Source organism: Cupressus sempervirens, chromosome 1 (assembly GCF_028749045.1).
Source record: "Cupressus sempervirens isolate cs-2001-9-10 chromosome 1, ASM2874904v1, whole genome shotgun sequence".
NCBI classification, from domain to species: domain Eukaryota; kingdom Viridiplantae; phylum Streptophyta; class Pinopsida; order Cupressales; family Cupressaceae; genus Cupressus; species Cupressus sempervirens.
In genome coordinates this window covers 328,041,675-328,052,244 of record NC_143118.1, presented here as the reverse complement: position 1 = coordinate 328,052,244, position 10,570 = coordinate 328,041,675, and the positions used below count along the sequence as shown (strand labels likewise).

General features: G+C 35.7%; 2 pseudogenes across 1 annotated transcript; both read left to right on the top strand.

The window, feature by feature from the left end:
- Positions 1-4,642: 4,642 nt before the first annotated feature.
- Positions 4,643-6,275, top strand: LOC149577490 (zinc transporter 11 pseudogene; annotated as a pseudogene).
- Positions 6,276-6,635: 360 nt separating this feature from the next.
- Positions 6,636-8,480, top strand: LOC149577489 (putative UDP-rhamnose:rhamnosyltransferase 1 pseudogene; annotated as a pseudogene). Its single transcript, XR_016363577.1, has one exon. The product of XR_016363577.1 is annotated as a putative UDP-rhamnose:rhamnosyltransferase 1 pseudogene (transcript).
- Positions 8,481-10,570: the final 2,090 nt, after the last annotated feature.

Here is a 10,570-nt window from a genome sequence, read left to right as displayed (position 1 = left end):
GTTGTGGGGTTGGGAAATAACTTAGGAAATAAAGAAAAAATTAATAAAGTTCTTATTTTGTTTATTTCATATTTTCCATTGAATATTTTAATATTAAAGGTAGGATGTGATCGTTGGGTGGGCTGTGGCATTTGAATTTAAATATTTGGTGAGGAGGCAATTTTGGCCAACAATTATGAACTGGATCAAGGATTTTGAGCTTTCGACAATGATAGTCGTTTACAATCAATTTGCAAATCTCCTTCCAGAACTTATAAAAAGTTGACCAACGATAAATAATTCTGAATGCTAACAATATATTTCATCATATTTTCTATAAAGTACACCATTATAATAATAAAACATTTACCAGGAGATCTTTGTGTTTCTTTTGTCTATTTATTTCTAGACATTTTTAAAGTGGTATAATGATTGCTGACATTAAGAAGATTTTCCCTACCTGAAAGAAAGGAGACAACACACCCGCTAGTCATCTTATTGTCCTTAAGCAGACCTTCACATGACATACTAGAAGATCTATCATTTCACTTGCTACCTTTAGTTTTGAAATACGATTGATTTGAGCATGGTGGCCTCCTCCTTCTTTGGTCGGGTCACCTTTTATATCACTTTTTCTATGCTTCCTTTGTAAATGGACATCCACTTCGTAGGTCTAAGCACATTTAAAATTCTTCATGAAAAGTATTTTGGCTATGAAGAAGATGTTCTTTTTGGAAAAAGTGGAATTTCTTTGAAGGATTTTGATGGTTTTGCTTGAAAAGTTTATTAAGGATCTGCATAGCAGTAAGGAAAAAGTTTCCATGAAAAGCATGATAGAAGGGATATTCTAGTTAGATGATGTAATCATAAGTATTTCGTGAAGTTATTGAAGACTTAATTATGTTTATTAATTAATTAGCAATTATTTAATGACAGATTTGAACAAAGTCAAGAACTGAGAAACAACTTCAATTAAGTATGTATATAACTTCATAGAATCAAGAAGGAATATTATCATAAAATGGAAATAGAGAAAAGAAAGTGATTATAAAAATGAAGAGAGCTAACAACAATACAATATCTTGTAAAAAATTATGGTCATAATCAATATTAGAATTATATTCTTGAACAAAAATTAAGATTACACATAGTCCCTCAATAAAATAAGGCATTTCAATCATAAAAAATGGTTGAAGACTAAAACGTTCTTCTTTGAAAGAACTTAGAATAAAAAAAAATGAAAGCTAAAATTTTGATGGCCATTACAACTTCTCTTAATAAAATCTTGTATTAGTGCTTTAAGAAACATATTTTTTTAATATTTAAAAAAATATAATGTCAAGTGTAGTGTAGAAAGAATACACAATACAATAAAAAATAGAATATGATCTTAAATGTGAGAGTTATTAGTGGCATGGGACCAAAGCAAAAATAGAAAATGTAAAGAAAGAAAATGGAAATTAAAACAAGGATGATGTTAACTTAGAAATTAAAGTTATTAAAATTTTATAACTTGTTTGAAGAACTATATTTAAAAAATAGAAATAATGGAAAGGATAATAACTAGATAACCTCTTAGACAATATTTAGGTCTAGTAATTTGTTGGGTTCCAATGATATTAGAGAAAAATATAAGATTGATCAAGCACTAGAATATTTTTTAATTTATAAGATGCTATTGCATTATGTGAATGTAGATTACTAGAAGTACCATTTTGAAAGTTCAAAGTTAGTAAAGTTTGAAAGAATTAGAATATTACAAGAATTATGAAAACTATAATGTCCTTAAGGGTGCCAATATTTTGACTCCAAGGTAATCCATATAACATATAATAATGAATATAAGATAAAGTGAAATTGTAAGAACATGCAATTTTTAATATCAAAGTTGTTATAATGAAAAAAATAAAAATAAATCTAATTTATGTCTTGTAATTTGACACAATTTGTTTAAGAATAATCATATATACATGTGTTTGAACCTATATAATTGTTAAAACATTTCCTAATTATCTAAGTAATAAAGTCATATTAAAGTACACATGAAACCTAAGATTAATAAAAATAGATAACATCAGATATGTTTTGAAGTTTATTTTGAATAAATGTATAGATATAAAATTGCATTTCAAAGTTTTATCACTAAGCTTTTTATATATCACCTATGAAAAACCTCTTTTAAGCACGTGATTTTTTTTAATACAGTCTTTGATAATCACATTCAATAAAGACCACAATGATTTTGCCAAAGAATTTGATATGTAACAAAACTACAAACTTTATATGCTACAATAAAACAATAGAGTGACAATACGACAATTGAAAAAAAGAAAAGACGGTAGTAATAGGACAAACTACAAGATATGTTTCAACAAGTCATATCATGGAATACTACGAATGGCATACAATTGATCGGATTGCGAGATAATAATTTAAAGCATTATTGCAGACTAATAATCCAACCTGCTCATGATTAATATATTATTTTACAGTTAAACATTATTCTACTTATCGATTGTTTTACTGGTTAAATTACTCATGCGATGGATGCGATAAGTCATGCAGAATGGAAAATGATTTTCGTGTTTTTTTTTGTTTTTTAATTTATGCTTGCAAGGGCATTGCAATTATGATGCCAACATCAATGGAAAAAGAGCACAAATTACACCACCGTCGCAAATTGCTATCACAATTTGACCCCAAATGTTGTAATGACTCTACAACATGAATATACATAATTATCAAATGAAATCTTTTGTATCTTTGATTTTGCTAGACACTTGAACGTATATTAGCATATTGCCAAGAAACCCTACAAAACAACAATAACATCTTGTCCAAAACAATTAAAAGCTTAAATCGACAATAATTTTCTTTCTAAAAAAGCTTAAATCACCAATATATCGACATTATGAGTGGTGTCAGAGTGGGACATGAACTGGATCAAGGATTTTGAGCTTTCGACAATGATAAGACACAACCATTTACAATCAATTTGCACATCTAACCTTCCACAACTCATTTAATCGACCTTCGATAAATAATTATGAACATTAACATTATATTTCATTATATCTTCTATAAACAACATTATATTGATAAAAAAATTAACAAGAGATCTTTATATTTCTTTTGTGTCTGTTTATTAGTTCCTGCCAACTATAGCATTCAGTGAATGCTATTTTGTTTTTTTCTTCAACCAATTGAAATATAGAATTTTTGTCATTCTTTGTACTTTTACAATGTTCTAATTTTCATATCTTTAGTAGAATTTATTAAAAATCTTTTATTTGTATTCTTATTGGCCAGTACAATAAACAATCACAAGTGGAACAATTTGTAATATTTACTTTTCTCAATGAAATATTTTTTCCTCAACTTTAACTTTTCTATAAACTTCTTAAAAAATGTACCATTGGTTGGTGGTTGTAATTAATGTATATCTTTGGAAACATCTAATCTTGTGATATTGCTATCAGGATTTAACTGTGTGATTTTTGAGTCAAACTCATTGACCCATATTTCATGAGTAGTGATTCAATGTGAATCCATCTCTCATGAGAATAAATGGAACACTTAGCACTCACTGGATCTAGGTGATGCTCATAAGGGTGAAAGCACTAGGACTTTCCAGGAGGTCACCCATCCCAGTACTACTCCAATCTAAGCGCGCTTAACTACAGAGTTTCCTCCATGGTTAAACCGAAAGCTTGCAACCCCATTTGCAAAACCTTCACCAAGTGTTGTGCCTTATGAACCTTTCATTAGGAAGTCCCTTAAGCTCATCAATTGATAAGTAGGAGATAATTTCCACAGCAAGTCAAATTGTGATATTGCTACGAGGATTTAACTGTGTGATTTTTGAATCAAACATCTAATCTTCCTAATCTTTTCCTGTCCACAAATTTTATTCCCTTCCATCATATTCTGAAACATTGAAGACAATGTTGAGGCAAAATGAGAAGATAATTTATTGAGTTAACTAAGCTGGGAAATTCTGGAGGTGTGTATGATCAATGCATGTTGTAGTGTTGGTGTTGGAGACGCATTTCTCGCAATGTCAGTTACCAAAAATGCTGTCAGTTTCCCTAAGCATCAAGCGCCATATTGCAATACCAGCGCAGACACTAACTTTCAGCCGACTGTCAAGTGCTACGAATCTTTAGTGGGTTTGCCAAATCGAGGCAGAGAGATGGAAGAGAAGGGCTCACCAATGGCGGTTTTGCTCTGTGAAGAACACGAAAACCGTGGTTTTCTCGAAACTGCTAAAGAGAGTAGCTTGGCATAAAAAAAAAGGGGAAATATTTTCTCTACAATGCAAGATGCTCGTTATTATTATTACATTGCTCGAAATGCTCTGGCGTGGTGTTTTGATATTGTTGTTCCTGGAGATGCAGATCTGCCATAGCATTTTTTATTCTGGGGTTTCTGATTCCACTCATTGTGGCTCATGGAGGTGGCTCAAATGATGACGACCATGGTGATGATGCGAAGCCCAATTTAAGGGCAACATCTTTGATTCTGGTTAAAATCTGGTGTCTATTGCTCGTTTTCATTGGCACCTCTGCTGGAGGAATTCCTCCCTATTTTTTTAGATGGAATCAGGGGTTTTTTTCTCTGGGTACCCAATTTGCAGGAGGGGTTTTCTTGGGGATGGCCATAAATGCATTTCTTGAGCGATTCTGCTGAAACATTCAAAGATTTGATAGAGAAAGAGTATCCATTTGCATTCATGCTCTGTACTGTTGGATATCTGGTTACTATGTTGGGAGACCTCGTTGTCACTTTGGTTTATGTCAAGCAATCGGACAAAACAGAAATCATAACTCTTCAGAATTTAAATGGTATTCCGTTGATTTGCATTCTCTTTGTCCAATCATGTCTATTGCCCAGTCTGTATGTTCAAGTTTATCTGATCATTTTGTGATTACTAGATGGTAATGGACAAAGCGTTGCAAGTGCACACAATGGAGACAACATTTAGATATTAGGTCAGTTGATAGTGGACCTGCAATTTCATGATTTTTCATCTATTTCAGTTAAATGATTTCAAGGTTTCTTTATCTATCTCAGTAAATGTTTTTCAGGTTTTCAAAAAGTTCAAACAAACCCACTTTTGAATTACCTTTGAAATTCAATTTGGGTGCCACTGATTGAGTTGGCTTATCAGTCATATACATAAGTTGCCTCCCCTGGGAATCATTCACCAGTTTTAAACAGGGGAGAAAACGAAAAAGCAAAGTAGGCTAAGTTGGACAGTTTCTAATGATGCTAAATCTATAGATTATTAGGAAAATATTAGTATTTTGGCTGCCCAGTGAATTGTCGATGATCATTTCCACAAGAAAACTTGTCAAAAAGGAAAGATGTTGAAATCATTCAATCTGCTTAATGAAAAATTTGGCAGTGATTGCATCTATATTCTTTTAAATTCTTCAGATTGTACTTTTTAACCTTTCAAGTAAGGAAACATCACAATTTTGTTCATCTAAAGCAGAACAAAATCATGAAACTTCAAATCTCCCAAACTTTTTGGGTAATACTAAAACAAATGGACTGAGCAGTTGAATAAAACCCTGCTGTGAAAAGTTTATGATCAATATGGTTTAGCAATCATGCATGTTTTGCCTTCATACAGAATAGAAAATCCTAGACCCACTGCAAGTATCTAATCATAACTTAGTTCAAACATGGCAGGAGGCTAAGGCCCCATTACCTAGCCCGGCTTCATTGGGCAACAATTTATTACTCATAGTTGCTCTCAGTTTTCACTCTTTCTTTGAAGGAATCACCATTGGAGTGGCAGGCAAGTACTTTTTTCTCCAATTTTTTAATAATTTTGATCACGAATTGACCACTTGCCTCAATCTTCCTTCATGAAACGAATCCAATTAAAAACTCTAAAAGCTGGGAGACTAAACTTCTTAGCCAAATGATTCTAGATGCTTTACATAATGGATAATCTAGTAATAGGCAATTTGGGCATTAACTTTTGAATCAAACAATATGCAATTTGGGGTTAAAATTTTATGATCTGAACTCGGGCAATTTATGGAACAGAAACTAAGGTGGAGGCTTGGAGGGCATTGTGGACGGTGTCTCTTCACAAGATATTTGCAGCAATTCCAATGGGAATAGCTCTTTTTCAGATTGTCCCACACGGGCCACTCTTATCATGTGCAGCTTATTCTTTTGCATTTGCCATTTGGGGTTGCAATCGGCATTATGATCGATTCCACTACACAGGAACGGGTTGCCATGTGGATATATGCGATTTCAATGGGTTTGGCGTGTGAAGTCTTTATTTGTTAATGTCAATTCTTGCAAAATGCATCTACCAAACTATTACTTGACACTTAAATTGGTATCTCAATGGTGGAAAATGAATCATTTTAAACAAATAAATTGTGACGAGTACTTTTATCTTAACACGAAAAGCTTCAATTCTAAATACACGACGGCAGCAACTAGAGTCTTTGCGTCCTTGTTTCTGGATGTTTTTAAAGCGGTATAATGATTGCCGACATTAAGCAGATTGGCCCCGCTGAAAGGAAGGAGACAACATACCTGCTGGTCGTCGATATGACCCTCATCGATTGGACCTTCCCATAATTCCAAGTATATAGTCTTTTGATGACTACAAGTACGGGTACATCTGCCATGCAGAATATAAAATGAAAAAGTGGACTCTGAAAAGATTTGTTATCATTATCAATGACCCAAAATTTTCAATCGAATTATTGCTCCATGTGATCAGCTTGTAGATTATCCATGCCTTAGATCTTATAGACTTGAAAAACCTTAGGATTGATTATAAATATAACAGGGCGGCGTCCTCAAAATTCATTAATTAGTGTTGCAGATGCTGTGAAATAGAATAATGGAAGTTGAAGGCAAGAGGCAGATTCACGTGCTCATGTTTCCATGGCTCGCACAGGGCCATATCGTGCCTTTTATCGAGCTTTCCAAAAGGCTTGCAAATCATGGGCTCAAAGTAACATTTCTTTCCACTCCACGTAATATTGCAAAAAACAGGGCAATCTTGTTAGACAATATCAAGAGTGGAAATATAAATCTGGTGGAGCTGCCTTTGCCGGCGGTGGATGGGCTGCCGGTGGGAGCAGAAAGCACCGCAGACATCCCCAACGAAATGGAAGGCGTGTTAAAGATGGCGCTCGACGGTCTGCAGCAGCCATTTGAGGAGATTTTACGGCGGCTCTCACCTGATTACGTTGTCTACGACTTCGCCCAGTACTGGGCTGCAACTGTCGCCGGCAAAATTGGTATTCCGGCGATTTTCTTCCTCATTCTCACGGCCGCGGTGTCTGCTTACATGTGGGTTCCGGAAAGATACAAGAAAGAGGAAACCACCGCGGAGGATATGATGGCGCCGCCAAAGGGTTACCCTTCTCCACAAATTGTTTGGCGGCCCTTCGAAGCACGGTGTGTTGCAGGTAGATTTATTCGGTGCAACGGCAGGTTGTCTGTCATGGACCGCTTCTTTCTATCGATTCAAAGATGCTCCTTTCTGTTCATCAGATCCTGCTATGAAATGGAGGGAAAGCTTATAGAATATCTTGAGAGAGCCACCGGAAAGTCGGTGTTTCCGGTGGGTCCTCTGCCGCCGGATCTTCCCGAGAAGAGGCTTTCAGGGGATCAGGAATCGTTTTGCCTGAGATGGCTGGACAAGCATCCGGAATCTTCTGTAGTTTATGTTTCGTTCGGGAGCGAATGTTTTCTGTCGAAAGATGAGATCTTTGCTCTGGCACGTGGTCTTGAGGCTACTGGGCTGCCGTTTCTGTGGGTACTGCGCTTCCCTCGTTATTCCAACGAGGAATGCAACGTTTCGGAGTTTCTACCGGAGGGTTTTGAGGGTCGAACTCACGACCGCAGGCTCGTTTACAGCGAGTGGGCCCCGCAGCTGCAGATTCTCTCGCATCCGTCGTTGGGCGTTTTTCTGAGCCACTCCGGGTGGAGTTCTGTCTTGGAGGCGCTGAAGTTTGGAGTGAAACTGGTGCTGCTTCCGATGAATAATGATCAGGGTCTGAATGCGAGGCTTGTGGCAGAGGAGCTGAAGTTGGGGTTGGAAGTGGAAAGAGAAGAGGATGGGAGTTTTACGGAGAATCATATTCGAACGGCGGTGCTTGAAGTGGGCAAGGAAGACAGCGAGGAAGGGAAGATAGTTAAACGGAGAATTAGTGAGATGAGAGAGAGCATATTTGGCGACAGCGGGTTGGAAGAAAAGTACATCCACCGGTTAATCAAACGCCTCGACCCTTCTGCCTCTACAAATTGGCCAGTCTTAAACATCACACACTAATTAAGAAATTAAGCTTGGAAAAGTAAGTCAAACTTTGACTATTTAACACTTTTACTCTAGGAATGAAGCATTAGTGTGTGATGTTTAAGTCGTTCGTTACAAATTAGTGTTTTTCTTAAATTTGTAAAATTCGTAATTTTGTTCTTATCGCTTCCATTTTAAAATTTGATTAAGCTGGCAATCTTGTTATAGTACCTGAAATGTTCTTTTAAGTTTATAAATAATAACAAGTGTCAAATAATGACTAATACTTATTTAAGTAAAATTAATAATACTAGCACTTGTACCGAAGGTTCAAGAGTCACGTCGATTTTTATGCCACAATCTCGATTATAATTTTATAATTAAATTCATTATTACTTTACAACTTTTTTTTTTGGAAAAGAGGGGTAAACATTTATTAAGACAGAAAGGAATACAACAAGGAGAGCTCAACAAAGAGCTCGATCCTGAGCAACAAGATCATCAAATTCTTGCACCATCTCAAAGGACAGTTGCCTCCTATCCCTAATATTCCAACCCGGATCATGACTAGAAGCCCATTTGGCTAAACAATCAGCAGTTCTGTTCCATTCACGAGGAATATATGTGAACCTAATGAATTGAAAAGAGGTAGAGAAGAGAATAATCTGCTTAACAACAATGGCCAGCTGCCAACTAACATCCTCAAGCTCTTGCGAAGAAAGCATGTTCACCACCACCTGGGAATCAGACTCACAGATAATCTTACTCCATCCCCGCAAGCAACACTGTTCCACAACATATAAAATAGCCTGAGCTTCCATGAGATTGTTAGTATAATCACCCTTATGAACTGAGAAGAAAAATTTAACATCCCCAGAACTACAACGAGCCACTCCGCCAATACCAGCAGGGTCAGGATTCCCACGGGAAGAACCATTAGTGTTAATTTTCAAAACTCCAGAGGGAGGAGGAGTCCAGTGCCCATCCCGATTAACCCGACCCTTCCTCTGATGGTGAAGCTGCCTGGACATAGAAGGAAACCTATGAGCTGCAACCCCATCCTAAAGATGAAAATTGAGGCGATTACAGATAGCAAGATCAACCGGATCCATACCCCCATCAAGCTCACACTTCACAAGAATAGTTTTTTGAAGAGAATGTGATATTTTCCACCAAAGATGCAAAACACCAAGCCGATCATTTTGGAATATGCAACGATTCCTCTCCAACCAGATATGCCAAAGCATGAAAGATGGGCCAGCAATCCAAGCAACATGGAGAGAAGAAGACTTGGAGGGAGCACTACCCAAGCGGGCCCAGAACTCAGGCAAAGAGGAAGCATGTCGACAAGAGCAACCCCAAGCGCTCCACCGAAGGTGCCATATTTGAGTAGAATAGGAACAATGGAAGAACAGATGGGAGACAAACTCCTCTCCATTACCACACAAAACACAATAAGAGGGGCCCTGAAATCCACGTTTACAAAGATTATCCCAGGTAAGACAACGGTTGTGAGCCACTAGTCATATGAAAAAATTGCACTTGGACTTACAACTTATTGAAGCTTAAGTAAATAATTTATTTTCATAAATCAACATTCTTTATAGGCAATAATCTTAACAAAGACATAAGAACATTCCAAGAACATTTTTATTTATTCATAACGAAGATAGAATAATAGAAACACAATAGGCTTTATTTAATCCAAAATATATAGAGAAACACGAAAGCATTTATCCAAAAATATATATAGAAACATGGAAGCATTTATTTAAGCAAAAAAAATATTTGAAGCTGGTTAAGATGAGAAAGGAGTGCATAATAGTCAATTTTTTTACAAAAGCAGGGGCCAAATTTTTTTTTTTTAGGCTTTAGATTTATACAGCAGTTTGGTTAATCTATGCAAACATGTTGTTCCATGCAATTCTAGGAAAAAATGAAGAGACATCCAGAAAAGCCATACATAATTTTTTAGTTGTATGGCTTGTCAAAAAGAGCTTCAAGCAAGAAAGTCCTCTGAATATCGATCGCTCCCATTGTATCTCATCTCCTTTTATATAAATTTTGTTAATTCTTTTGCTGGATTTAAGCAATGACTCATGACATAAATCTAATTTAGTATTCTTTTAATTATCACATTTAAATATCTTCAAATTAGATTGAAGTTGTTTCTCACCTAATATAATGTTGCACTCTTTGTTTTCTTTGATTTTGCTGGCATTGGTTTTTTACATTGAAGATTGGAGCAAAACTTGTAGCATATAATAGTCCATAATACTGAGGATGAGATGAGTTTCTCATCAAAAA